The sequence below is a fragment of the Schistocerca cancellata genome, chromosome 1, assembly GCF_023864275.1.
Source record: "Schistocerca cancellata isolate TAMUIC-IGC-003103 chromosome 1, iqSchCanc2.1, whole genome shotgun sequence".
NCBI lineage: Eukaryota > Metazoa > Arthropoda > Insecta > Orthoptera > Acrididae > Schistocerca > Schistocerca cancellata.
In genome coordinates this window covers 378,155,578-378,169,508 of record NC_064626.1, presented here as the reverse complement: position 1 = coordinate 378,169,508, position 13,931 = coordinate 378,155,578, and the positions used below count along the sequence as shown (strand labels likewise).

Genomic DNA, 13,931 nt, shown 5'->3' with positions numbered 1-13,931 from the left:
CACATCATGCTCCTAGGACAAACTGCGTGGTCTATTAGGGCACCAATGACCAATAACCAATCCTAGTATCTCACTTAATAATAGTGTGTCTACTGACCTGTTGTTCTCTGTTGAACATTTTATTATGCATTACATTAACAGTGATGTGAAAATCTGCTTGTTATCCTCCTGCCTTCCAAGCACATAAACAGTAGGTGAAAAATACCTGCCTTTGGTTTACTATAAACAGCCTCGAGACATGTAACTCGCCTTTTAATAAATAGTTATTGCATAGAAGCTTTCACTTGGTCCATGGTACTGCCCCAGACTTTGGCTTGATTAACAATCTAGTGATTCAGTACCTGAGTCTGGATCATCTTGGTGGTTTTCAATAATATATGACCAAGAATGGTGTGACAGTATCATCATTACAATTCCTAAGCCGAGCAAAAACCCAACTTCCATTGACAGCTGTAGACCAGTCATCTTATGAAAGTGCTACACAGAGTGCTCAAGTGGATGGTGGCCAATCGATTGTGCTGCATTCTTGAATCATAAGACCTTTTCTTGTATCACAAGACCTTTTCTCCTTCTACCTGTGTGATGTTAGGGAGGGATGGTCAACAACTGACTACCTGGTCTGGTTTTTATGGAGGAATGTTGCAGTACAAGGAAATACTTTTGTTTCAATACTGAGTTCTTTTAGAGACTTACTCAGGGTACTAACCGAAAAGTACTCGTATTGAATTGATTCTACACAACATATCCAAGTAGTGAGTGACTATTTGCTTGTGTCTGTGGTACTGCTTTCCACCTGCCTGCACTGTCCTTCGTCCAGCGGGGCTGTTCATCTGTTAATCAGCTATATTGTTTGTTGTTCACAATCATGGAGTGCTTTGTTAGCAAAGTGCAAAAAGTTTATGAAAACTGTGAAGTTTTGCGAAAAAATGTCGAATTCATTTACACCAGAACTCACAGAACTATTCTAGAAAGAAAACAACAGAAAGTCAGCAGTGCCTCTGAGCCTGGTAAAACAAGTGAAAGGTATGTATGAATCTAATAATTATTATTTTTTAATATTCTTTGATATGCCAACTGCTGTAGAGATGGAAACCCTGAGTCAACTTAAAGATTTTTGAAAGCCTTTGAACCACGTTGCTAGAGAAGCGTGGGGAGAAAAGTATGTTACAATATCCAGAATTGTACCTATAAAAATTGTTTTGTCAACAGAACTTAATAGTGTCACCCCAGTCTCACTAATTGCTAAAGAATGCAAGGACTTTTAATTGAAAGAGCTGAAGAAAAAGTATAGGTAAATTGAATTAAATGACCAACTCTATTGGACACAAGGTTTAAAAACCTGCATTTTCGAGATCCAGCCATACACAGACTCAAAAGTATGGTTTACAGGCAACAAAGTAGTCAAAGTGAATTGGAGGATGATGCTGTCTTGTTTATTATAACATAGGAATACGACTCTTGGAAACATCATAAAGAGCCAGTGCAGGGTTGCAAAAAGAAAAATGAAACACAACAAAGTGATGAAGTATCTCTTTATTTGTTAAAACTTTGTAATATTCTTAAGAAGCTATACATTTTCAGAATAGACTTCTAAAAAGGTGTATGATGCTGCCTGATGTCACATCTTGACTATAGTCCAGACTGTTTCCAAAGTGTTGAACTGCTTTTTATCCACAACATTTTGTCAGCTTGATGGTTTAGGGTTATCATCAGTGCACAGTTCCAAGAGGATGGTGTCCCTTAGGGCTCAATGTCGAATGGTATACATTTTCTCATAGCTCTTTATGTTGACTACTATTACATTTGGTACACTCTGATTCTGTGGCCTTAGCTGAGTGTCAACATGAAGGAGTCATATGGAGGGCCTCTTCCTGGGCCCTCTGCCATGGCGTCCAACTTTCTCTTGCTGAAATATGGGTCATGCACTTTTGGCACCACACCATATTCCATCCAGAGCCGAAGCACTACGTTGGGAACCAATGCCTCGAGATAGTCATACAATTCCAAATTAGGTCACCCCTTCAGCAGTGAACTGATATAGTTATCCCCCATCCAACAGACTGTAACAGGTTCCAAGTGGAAATTTAAATGCTCTCTGCATTCCTAGCTATACCTCATACATACATAGGCTTCTACAAAGCACTGATCTTGGTGTGTCTTGACAGTATGCCATACGTATGATTTGACAGCACTATCAGCTTTTCAACTGTTAGATCCAGTTAATCACTGTGGGATGAGGCTAACTACTGGTGTCTTTCATATGAGACCTGCTGACTGTCTTCTGGTGGAATTAAGTTTCAGCAATGCCAGCTGCTATTCAGTTACCATCTGACAATTATCAAAGCTAACCAAATTATCAAATTTTGTTCCTCTCTGTGGAGTATCAACCTCCCCTAACAAATGACCTAGGTCAGGCTTCCAAATTGGAATGTATTTGGAAAGTCTTCATACCTGTCTTCACCTCCTTCCTCTCAAATGTACCAGTGCTCTTCCCAGGTGTGTAACCAGACAATAGGTCCAATTAGATTTATTGCAAGGCTCTAAAATCTGTTACCCCTGTTGATTTCCATTGTAACTTTCTCGTAGTCCCCTGTGACTTTCAAGGAGCTGAAATAAAATTTATAATGATTGTTCTAAAGGTGCAGAAAAGGCAGGATGTGTTTTTATATATGCCTAAAGTCAGGAACAACACTCTTTACCATATGCCCTTAAGTATCTAGTTGCTAATCTGTTACCCCTGTTGATTTCCATTGTAGCTTTCTCGTAGTCCCCTGTGACTTTCAAGGAGCTGAAATAAAATTTATAATGATTGTTCTAAAGGTGCAGAAAAGGCAGGACGTGTTTTTATATATGCCTAAAGTCAGGAACAACACTCTTTACCATATGCCCTTAAGTATCTAGTTGCTAATTGCTAGAACACCCTGTTTCATCAAAAAGGAAACTCAACACGTTTTTTGGTATGCAGTGACTCTCTCGGCAATCTCTAATCTATTGACTGAGGCTATCTTCACCATCTGACAGTGTCTAGTATCCTTGAACTCCTTATGGTCTTCCCCATACTGCATGCTCAGTCATTTTCCTCTGGATCCCGAGTCATATGGGAATCTCAGGGAATGTGAGCTAGCTGATTGCTTGACCAGTTAAGTGACCACACAACTTACACTAGTAATGGAGATACTGGGCTCTGATTTACAAGGAGCAATGAGACTTGCGATTCATTGCAAATAGAACAGAGAATGATGGGCTGCTTCTCTGTCCAATAACTGTATATCATCGAGGAGATCACAGCTGCCATTGTCACAGAAAGAGTTCTCTGTCTAGTGCCAGTTCCATATTGTTTACATCTGACTCATGGTTTTATCTCTGCAATGGAACACTTCCCCAAAGCGAGCACACATCCTCATGGAATGCCCCTTCTTTACAGCTCACCGGTGAACGCAGGGTCTAGCTGTCCAAATCCTTTTACTTGCAGTGACCTCTACTTCATGCATTTTGAAGGGAGTTGTGTTTTATATGTGTTTTGTGTCACGTGGGGTCAGGGTAGGTTCTGCACCTCTTGACGCGAATGTGCGGGAGGGGGGGGAGGGGAGTGGCAATTCCCTCTGACCCACACACCAGCCTCATTTCAGATCTTTTTCACTCTTCCAGTAGTTTCAACTCATAGCATTATTAATGTTGTCATTATCATCTTATTGCACCTATCTATTGTTGTCAGACACATTTTTTCTCATATTTTTGGAGTTGTTTGTAATTTTATTTTTACAGTGTGTAGCTGGAGTCAGCCCAAACAAGTGCTGCTTCTCATGTCTTTCATGTAACACCCATTGTTGACAAAGAAAACACTGGCTCATTCTGTCACAAACAAAATTATTTCTAAAGCAGAATTTCATACACTCATTCAACTCAAAAGTCTGCTAATGATGAACGAAGGGATCATGTTGTTAAAAAGTGTTCTGTGGATACCAGCTATTGAATGTTGGGTCCTATTTCGATTGCATATGAGGATGGATTCTAGCTACACATTGGTCAGGGGGGCTGAGGAAGGCATAGTGAAACACTGAAAGTGGTCGCTTAAATAAAAGAAAAGTTGAAGTATAGATGGCTGAAGGTGTTTTTGATTTGGGATTTGAATGGTGTCTTGGTTATAGGAAGGGAGACTGCAGGCAGTTAGTTGCTATAGATGCTGGTCAACCAAGGCAAAAGATCTTGCTGTGGGAGTGCTTTAACTGTCCACAAGGGGATGGCCAGTAGCTCTTGTTTGTGGAGTTTTGGGATCAAATAAAATATGCAATGTACAGGGAGTGATTAGGGAGGCACATTTAAGTGAATGGTTTTGAAATGAACCTATATTGGAATATAGTGAGCCTCTACATAGGCACTTCTAATGAGAACCCAAATTCAAAAAATGTAACAGTTGTTTGCATTAAATGGTAGGATATAGCAAGAAAACTTGGCAGACATATGTATGTGTCACAGGTAAACAGATTAAAATCAAACAATGGAAAATCTGAGATGGAATGTCGCAATATTATGAAAGGAAAGTTGCTACTCACCATATAGTGGAGATGCTGAGTCACAAATAGGCATAGCAAAAACACTCTCACAAATAAGCTTTCAGTCAGCAAGGCCTTTGTCAAAAATAGATGACTGAAACACACACGCAGGCGCGCGCGCATTCACACACACACACACACACACACACACACACACACACACACAAAAGTGCAGTCTCTGGCAACTGAAGCCACACTGTGAGCAGCAGCACCAGTGCGTGATGGGAGTGGTGACTGGGTGGGGGTAAGGAGGAGGCTGGGGCGGGGAGGGGGAGGGAGAGTAGGGTAGGGGGGGGCGGGACAGTGAAGTGCTGCTGGGGAGCATGCAGGTACATGGTGGAGAGAGGGTAGGACAGCTATATGCAGTTGGGAGGTTAGATGGAGGGCAGTGAGGGGGGAGGGGGGGGGGGGGCGGAAATGGAGAGATGTAAAGGACTGGGTGTGATGGTGAAATGAGGGCTGTGTAGTGTTGAAATGGGAACAGGGAAGGGGATGGATTGGTGAGGACAATGACTAAGGAAGGTTGAGCCCAAGAGGGTCGTGGGAACGTAAGATATATTGCAAGGAAAGTTCCCACCTGCACAGTTCAGAAAAGCTGGTGTTGCTATGAAGGATCCATATGGCACAGACTGTTAAGCAGTCATTGAAATGAAGGATGTTGTATTGGGCAGCATGCTGAGCAACAGGGTGGTCCACGTGTTTCGTGTTGCTGAATTGATAATGAAGTGAACGAGGCAGTAATCTGAAATGTACAAAGTGTGGAAACAAATATGTAAAATTAAATCAGGAGTTCTTTCATGAAATCATTGCTGTTATACCAGTAACAATATAGCTGTTTTTATACCAGTAACAATATAGAAGAGAAGGCGAGGTTTCTACTGACGCAGTATATTTGCGAGGAACAGAAGATGGAAGAGGTATGGCAAGACCCACAAATATATCAGCCAGTGAGTCAAATTACTCTTCTGTATCTTTATTTGTACCTTGTACTGTACGATGTTCAACTGTAACAATTTTGCCTGGTACAGTTCCTTGTTGCCTAAAAAAGTAATTTGCAAATTGATTGTGAATCTGTTTACATGCTTTTGAAGTTCCTCTTGGTATACTTAGAAGTGCAGTAATAGATGAAATATAATCATCTTGTTTCTGTGTCTCTCAGATAACATTAACACTCTGTAGGCAATAAGAATCAAAACTTCCTTATGAACTGTAATAGTTCGTTTTCTCACATTACATTTCAGAAAAGACAAAACACCAAGGCCATAATACCAAACATGTTTTCTACAGCCATCAGTGCCTTGTACAATTAGGAACTAAAATTATTTCTTTTTAGGCTAAATTGAATATTTTTGGATATGGCTTCATGATTTTTTCCTGTAGTGGAAGAATACCACACACTAGGAATACAAATGATAGTATCTTTGCCCCATCACATAGACATTAATGAGGTGGCAAGTTTAGACTTTTTGTGAACTAATTCACTTATAAGAACCATTCCTGAATATACTTCCATGTAAAATAATTCTTTGCTAACCCAGGTCATCTTACAAAAAGTTGTAATAACATCAATGACAGCAAGTAGCACAATGTTAAATGTTGCAATTGTGAATTTTATTCCCACTTTCAGAACGGCAAAATAGGGCAATTTTTCCCATCAGTTGCTTCCACACAGTGGAGGAAGTAGAGGTCCTTGCAGAACACATTTGGTTTTTCATGTTTTTCGTCTTCAGTCACCAGCATTTGAAACAAATAAATTTGATTCAGGTTCCACGAGTACCAGTTCAGGAGAGAGTATAAGATGCTGCAGATTCATCTTATGAACTGCCTAGTACTACACCTCACAAGAATGGTTGAAAAAGGGGGGGGGGGGTGTCTTTGGAAATGTGACAACATAAATGAAGCTGGACTAACGTTGTTGAAGATGCAACTAAAAGATAAGATCAATTCAGTCAGTGCATCTGGAGAATATGTTACTCGTGTATTACATAAACTGCCTCCTTATGACAGGACAGGTGTCAAACACAAATTATTTTAGGGTCTCTCTGAGGCAGAAATAAAATGATACAGAACCATTGTTGCGCACAGGTAGCATCATATCTGTGGCTGGAAGACTTGTGTGACTACCCCAGGACAGTTCTGAGGAGAGACAGATATTATCCACATTTGGACTTTGGAATGACAGTGTGTGACATTATGGGGGATGCGAGCTACCACACTGGCCGGTAGCTGGTGTCGGCCTGTCACTGCAGCTGGGCAGCCTTATGCCTATCACATGTGGCCACAAACCTTCCTTGTGAATCATTCTAGCTATTGGTGAAAACCACATCAGAATCCCTACAGTTGTTACTGAGGTAATAATCTGTATCACTTCAGGCAGGGGGGGTTACCTTCATAGTCTCGGATGTTATTGAATTTAGCATATGTTAAAATTCAGGAGTAAGTAAGAAACACACATTTTTTGTTTTCTCCAAATAAATTCCCACCCTGAGATACAGGCCTACAAAGATGACACTGCAAACACCATTCTGAAGATACGAATTTCGGATTTTTTTTTTTAAATGTAACAGTTCTTGATATTTTGTTAGAGGTTTTTTATTTGAAAGATAATTGCTTTATGATTACAGTTGTATCCTCCATTGAGGCATATCTGTCAAAGATCTTTTACCGTCACCTTTTGAATTTTTTTTACAATTTACAGATTTTTTAAAAAAATGCCAATCCAGTCAAGTTAGATTTTTTTATGTTGATTAGTACCATGTAGTACTATGTTCTCTGTAAAGGAGAGCGTTCACTTTTAAGTTGGACAGGTTTTATTTTGAAAAATCTTTTTTTTTTTTCAAGCATAATGTATGTCTTCACTGAGGAGGTTGTTTCTTATCAATTTCTTTGTTACAATGTATATTTCTATTGTCTTTGTTGCAGTTATTTTTTATCACTTTCTTTGTTGCAGTTATTTCTTTTTACTTTCATTGCCACAGATATTTCTTACACTTTGTTGTAGTTCCTTGTCAATTTCTTTGTCATAGTTGTTCATTGCAGGTTTCTATATTGCAGTTGTTCAGTTTGTTTGCTGAAGAGGCTTTTAAGAAATCTGAGACCATCCAGTGAGTTCTTTGTTTTGTGAGGAATTTACCAGTTGACGCAGTTGCTGTGTGTTTTGTGGGATGGACTGTTTTAAATGTCTTTTTGACTGAGGCCGCAGGAGAGTGAAGTGTGCTGACTATTTGCATATCCATAAAAGAGTGATTATAAGACAAACAAAGAAACAGACTTTGTTCAGGTTGGGAATAAGTGTTCTCATTTGAAGACTCTGTTCCAAAGAGATGATGTTTCCAGTGGCAATTTTTTGTGTTCTAAATATTTTGACAGAATAACAACAATGATAGTATCTGAACAAGGTGACTCCTCCCATGGTGCAGATTTTGCAACAGTAGAGGAAGAATTAAATACCTGAATTAATGCAGATTTTGCAACAGAAGAGGAAGAATTAAATACCTGAATTAATCAACTGCAGAGGTAGGTGTTAGTCCTGTTAAGAAACCATGGTCAGTGAAGTCGAGTCATAAGCTCTATGTATCAAGAAAGCACAGAGAAATTACTAAAGCCATGGATGAATACACTACAGGAAAACTGACCACACTCTTCAAAGTAGAAATTCCATCTTCAGAAGGAAATGAACCAAAGCACTTTTGCACCTCTCACCAGGAATTTTTCACAAATATCAGTTCAGCTGTTGGATATTGTGCTTTCTACAGTGAAAAGGTGCAAGTTTTAACTATTATTCCAGAGACATTTTCAAATAAAACAATTTTGAACCATGTTCCATCAGTATCAAAGTACATGGTAGGCAAATCAAGAAATGTGAGGTCTGTAAAAGGAGTCTTTGGAACACCAGATCCCTATTATGGTCATCCTGTAAAAGCAGTTAAAGTTCAGAGTGGGAAAAAAAAGGGGGAGTCTAAAAGTTGTGAAAGTGAAGAGGTACATGTACATGCCTTGCAGTATTAAAGAAACTTTTGCAATTTATAAGAGCAACTAAACAACTTCACAATTTTATACGCTATGATGTAAGTGAGTAGTTCCACACCCACCTAGAGATGTCTGTTTATGTGTGTACTGCATGAATTTTGAACTTAGTGTGTTAACTTTGAAGAGCACATGACATATGACACCTTGGTTGGGCGTGTGAAGTCATTAGTAGTCTGTAACGTAAAGCGAGAGACTTGTTTGTTTTAAGAATGTGGTGACTGTCCTGGAAGGGAGGACTGTCTTTACAGACACTTCGCCTGGAAGACATAGCAGGTAACTGCAGAAATTACATATGTGACATGGGAGGAAAATAAGCTAATTAAGAAAACTGTTGCCTTTGACAGTTTCACTGATGAACTTGGTAAATGGTCAGTGAAAGCAGTAACAGCAGCATCTGAAGAAACTGAAACAGCACATTGAAGAAGTGAAATGGTGTGTACAGGCTGAAGAACTATGTTTAGCGCTTTACTGGGATTTTGCTGAGAACAGGTTTGTAATTCTCCCACAAGAAGTACAAGGAGTAATGACCAGGTTTCACTTTTTACAGGAGTGACATATTTTGGAAAACAAGGCCACAAGTGTTGCAGTTATAAGTGAAGACACAGGGCATGACTCAGCACATGCTTTGCTAGCAATGCGCAAAATTCTTCAACTGCAAACAGGGGCAGAGAAGATCATCATTATTTCTAATGGTGCTCCTAGTCATTTTAAAAATCGTTACCAACTGTTTGAATTGAGAAAGTTGCTTGTGCCAACTGACTGGGTATACAGTGCTTCTGGTCACAGGAAGAGCCCTTGTGATGGTGTAGGTGGCCTGCTGAAGCACCATGCTACAAAACATAATCTTTCCAGACCAAATACAGCTGCGATTGAGAATGCTGATGAATGTGCAACAGGCGTGAAATCTTACTCATCCACAGCCCTCATTCTTTTGTCCAAAGAGGAAATCAAAGGGATCCGTGAGCAGAAAAAAGAAGAATGATCCAAAAAAAAAAACTACTCCTGTGAAAGGAATTTAGAAGACTTTTTGGATTCAGAATGATGGGCGAACTCATATTGCACACGCTTTAAAGAGCAAGAAAGAAGAAATTTCGTTTGTTCAGCCAACACCTCATAAACAGCAGGATAATATACAGATTCACAGCCTGAGAAGGGGGATGTTTGTGGCGTGTGTGTATGATTGTGACTGGTGGATTGCAGAGATTATAGACACCAGTTATGAGTTAAATGAAATTGTAGTGAACTTTATGCTACCACATGGACCAGCTGCTGATATAGGTTTCCAACTGAAGGACAGCAACAACACCATCAGTGCTCACTTCCTGTTCACAATGTTTTGAGGATTGTAAGTGCTCCAGTTCCCATTGGATCAAAGAAAGGCATCACTCTATATCAAAGGAAGATACTGAAGCAGTGGAACATATATTTAGTTCACTGACTGGCTAATTTCAGTACAAAACAGAGTGCACAGAAGTTGTATAAATTGAAACCTTTTAAGTCTCTGGACCTTTGACATACATTTTGGAACCATTTAAAATGCTTGACACATGAGTCTCTTACTCATCTTTAAAAACCATAATTATGTTAAATAAGGCAGGTTTTGATTTTTATGAGCCTGTTATGTAATTATGTGATGATAAAACAGGTTTTATGTATGCCAAAAATTTCAATTGTTTATAAAACCTGTTCAACCTAAATGTGGAAGCTCTCCTTTTCAGGGAATGTAGAACTACATAGTGTTAATCAACAGAAAAAAAAATCCAAATTTTATGGATTGGCATTTTCGAAAAAAAAAAAAAAATCCATAAATTATTAAGTTCAGAACACTGTAGTAAAAGAAATTTGACGGATAAGTCCAAATGGAAGATTTCTTTGTAATCGTAAAGCAATTATCTTTCAAATAAAAGAAAACCCAACAAAGTATCTACAACTGTTTCAGAGGTACAGCATTTTAAATTTTTTTCCAAAATTCACATCTTCAAAATGACATGCCAGTGTTATCTTTTGAGGGCTGTATCTCGGATCAGAATTTTTTTTTTGAGAAAACAAATGCTAAATTCAATAACATCCAAGACTATGAAGGTAAGATTTTTTTCCTAGCCGGCCTGAATTGATATGAAATATGCCTGAGGTTAATTGAACATACAGACAGAAACCACAGAGGCTAACTTAGTGTGTGTATGGAAGATAGATAGATAGATAGATAGATGGACAGATAGAAGAGCATGATGCAATCGTTGTTAAGGATTGTTAATGTAGCTCCACATATCTTTATTCAACCTCTGCACTGAACATAGTGTAGTACGATGGAATGTTTTACTTGAGGTTTATCATAGCAGATCATAGGAATTCACACATAAACATGTTTTAAACATGCAAGAGGACCTTACAGATTAACTCTGTTCAGTTTTCTTCATACTTCTAGGACTTGAAGGATTGCTGTATATAGACGTCAATTTACTAAAGCAGAACAATGCAATTCTCAAAAATACCCTAAAGAATTAGGCTTGAAAATTTGAAAATTCAAAGCACTGTTAACTACAAAATATTTCTGTCAATTTAACCACATTGCCTGTAGCTGAGTACATATCATTTTAATCTGATAAGCTCTAGATCGCTGGTTGGGTTCCCAGCAGAGATAAAATTTTTAACTTTTATTTGAATTCATATTTATTTTCACATTGAAGTGTTAGCAAATTTTGATGTGAATCATAATTTTTAACCATAATTATGTATTTTCATTTTTAATTAGTAATTGCATGAAAAAAATGGTGTCAGTAGTAAATTAATTTTTTCAGTGATATAATATTTGTGTTTTTGTTATGTTTCTATTTTTGTAATTATGACGAGTAAAAAAGTATTTTAATTTCTAAATGATGTTTCCCAGTTTTCATTATGAATATGTGTTTTTTCATGTGAATGGTAGTTAAAAATGAAAATTTGTTATTTTGATTAAGAAATTATGATTAATGCTGGCATTTGTTATCTATGAATTCTATTTATTAATAAATGTTGAATCCAAACAAAAGTTAAAAAATCTACCTGTAATGGAAATCAAACCAGAAACCCTGTGGTTACAGGGGTAGATCGCTACATCCTGAGCTATGGGTTGTTTGATAGGATAAATAGAAAACTCTTATTATTTTGACTTTTTTGAGAATTTTATTGTATTACTGTAAGAAATTGATGTGTGTGTACTGATCTTGAATTACTATAAGTATGAACAAAATCCGGGTGGGCCTGTCTATAAGGTCTCCTTCTCAGTGTAAGTGCAACTTTATGGAACAGTGGAAAAATGTTGAACATTGCACTTGTGAAAACTGACAAAGACAGTGTAACTGGACAACCAATTGCTGTTCCTGCATTACATATGTAAAACTTAAATTTATTTGTTACAAAAAAATGTTGACTTGCTGTGTCAGTGCTAGTAACATAATATGTGTACAATTATAACCAAGATGTTTTCCTATGACACTCTCAGTTGAAGTATTGTGTTTTACAGTTTGTTAGTTTTGTGATTTTCCACAAAAATGTGTATTATTGCATGACAGGTTTAATCAGAAATGGTATTATGAACAACAGTTGCTTGTTGCCCTTTACACACACACACACACACACACACACACACACACACACACACACTGCACTGGTGAGATCACCATAGAGCACACATGGGAGTTTGGGAGTTGTGTGCAGAAAAGATGAAGTGTATAGAAATAGTTTTAACAGAGGGAGACTGCAGAGAGGAATGAGTGGGTGTAGATTTATGGAGTGAAGTGGTGGATATAAGGACAGGAATGGAATTGGGTGTGGGAAGGGGGCCAGCAAAGATTGAGGCCAGGAGGACTGTGGAACTGAAGACGGTTGTAAAGAAAATTTCCATATCTTTGTAATTCATAGGACATTGCCTGACAGCTCGGCAACACTTTCAATCTTATTTATGTACCTGTCTATCATTCAACGTTAGCTTTATTCATTATCATATATACTACTCACTCACCATCTCTTACTTTTCTTGTATGCAATGTACGTTTGCAATGTGTCTTACGATTTCTCCATAAAATGTGGATGGAACTATTCAATTTAATTTGATTCATATTCCATGTGGTATGACAAAAAATTTGTACTTATTGGAAACTAACTGTCTGGTGTACGACCTGTTAGAAGTCAAGGAGAGGATAAATTAATTACTGAAGCAATATTATATTCGTTGCCTGAACTTGTAGTCAGAGCTGATGATAAGAGAGAAATACTTCAGATTAAATTTCCTTAGTATAGGTTCCTTAATCCTTATCTGCTACAGACCATCTCAGACTGCTACAATTTTTTCTCTCTTTATATTTCACACACCCCTGTAAAGCGAAGTGGACTGGTCTGGTAAGCTACATTTGCCAATACTCTTGCATTGTTGCTGCCTTTTGTTTCATATTTATGGGCCATGAGAGGTGGCACAGATGTACCATTATGTTTACAAGCCTTGTTTCTGTTGAGTATTACCGTTTCTTCATAGCGAGGAAAACAGGACAGTCTATGTGACCTTCTGTGTTTCTACAAGAAATTTATTCACAATAGCAAACACAGACAACCACTAGCTGTGGTGACACTGAAAATTTGGGATGGACCAGGACTCAAACCCGGATTCCCCCTTATTGCGAGTGGTTGCCTTACCATTAGGCTATCCCATCATGACTCATGGCCAGACCCAAAGTTCCATATGTTGTCAACCGTGTGTTTCCTCTTGTTTAAATGAGACAGATGTTGAATTACAAGAATGCCTTGTTGAATTGTCAGAGGAAGACTTTGCTGACAGTGATAATGACCCTGATATTGATATATTTAATGATCCCAACATGAACTTGGAGCTGGAAACTTAAAGTGATGAAGACGTGTTAGATGGATTATGGAGAAGCTTACTTCTTCAGTGAAAACAGATTTTTTTAATGGAGAAAATAGCAGATACCAGCTTATGTAAGAATGACGACACGACATTGTCTTGCAGCTTCTGTGGGCTGCGACATAGCAAAAAGTCTCAAAGAAAGACCTACTGTTTTGGAGATATGGAATCTGTTTTTGCCCAAGATTTTGTAGACAAAATCAATCTTTGGACAAATGTGAAAATACCTAAGCTTACAACACAATACACCAATGATGCTCATCATATCTAGACGATGTTGATGCCATTGAATTTAAGGGACTAATTGGGCTCTACCGTATTCAGCCATTTTCAAATCAGGGAGTGAATCATTTTACGTATTATTTGCAATTGATGGAAAAGGCAGAGATGTTTTCATACGGTATGTTAGTAAAGATAGATTATTGTTTTTATTATTAGCATTATGATTTAACAAC

General features: G+C 38.1%; 1 protein-coding gene across 1 annotated transcript in view; it reads left to right on the top strand.

The window, feature by feature from the left end:
• Positions 1–13,931, top strand: part of LOC126161478 (carbonyl reductase [NADPH] 1-like) — an 82,697-nt gene that overhangs the window by 43,661 nt on the left and 25,105 nt on the right. The gene's annotated exons all lie outside the window — the stretch shown is intronic.